We start from the raw sequence: 837 nt of genomic DNA, 5'->3' as shown, positions 1-837 counted from the left end.
ACGCGGACTCGGGCGCGTCCGCGGAGAGGTGGAGTGGGCGGGCCGCCAGTCCTCGGGGCGGGGCGGAGCAAAGGACGCGCGGCCGCGCGAGGGGAAGACGGATCATCGATGGGTGCCCAGGCGAGCGGCGGAGGCCGGCGGCGGGGCAGGGAGGCGAGCGCGGGCTAGGGTTTGGAGGGGGATAGAGAGGCGGGGCGTGAGGAAGAGGATAGGGAGCGGCGCGAGTGGGAGAGGAGCCAGCTAGGGTTATCTCCACGGGAGCCGCCCCTTTTATACCTCCAGTGCGTGAAATGACGAAAATGCCCTCGGCGGAGCAGGCTATTTACCCGCGGTGGCACGACCGGGGCATGGCAGCGGTCTCGTTTTCGATCGGACGGCGAGGATTGAACGCCGGATTGATCAGACGGCCAGTACAAGTCGACCCGGAGATCCGACGGCCATTACGCGTCAGGGAGCTCGATCGGACGGTTCAGAATCCAAACGCACGGGGAGGCTTCGTTTTGCTTTGGACTCTAACAATGGGATGAGGCAATGTGGAACTTTACGAGAAGATGTATCTTTTTCTCTTTCTCCGTTTCTCTTTTTCAAGAAGATGTATGGCTGGGTTTAAAAAGGGCGTCGAAGGAAATGAATTAGAGAGAGAAAAAGGAACTTTTGAGAAGTCTAAAAATAATTTAATAACTTTACTAAAAGAACCACTTATATTACATAAGTATTTTATTTTGTTATTTATACACCGTATACTAGGTTTATCATAAGGCAAATCTTTTAAAGTTTGACCAAAATTACATAATAAAGTACTAGCATTTGCAATACAAAAAATCAATATCATTAGAT

At 52.0% G+C, this 837-nt stretch overlaps 1 long non-coding RNA gene across 1 annotated transcript in view; it reads right to left on the bottom strand.

Moving 5' to 3' along the window:
• The window catches only part of LOC123143566 (uncharacterized), a gene marked incomplete in the record, with an annotated part of 4742 nt that extends 4498 nt beyond the window's left edge, over nucleotides 1-244 (bottom strand). Inside the window, 1 exon segment of the long non-coding RNA XR_006470942.1 lies at nucleotides 1-244. This is a non-coding gene — a long non-coding RNA (uncharacterized lncRNA).
• Nucleotides 245-837: the final 593 nt, after the last annotated feature.

This window comes from Triticum aestivum, chromosome 6D (genome assembly GCF_018294505.1).
Source record: "Triticum aestivum cultivar Chinese Spring chromosome 6D, IWGSC CS RefSeq v2.1, whole genome shotgun sequence".
NCBI lineage: Eukaryota > Viridiplantae > Streptophyta > Magnoliopsida > Poales > Poaceae > Triticum > Triticum aestivum.
Note: the sequence above shows the minus strand (reverse complement) of the source record. Positions and strands in the feature narration are given on the sequence as shown.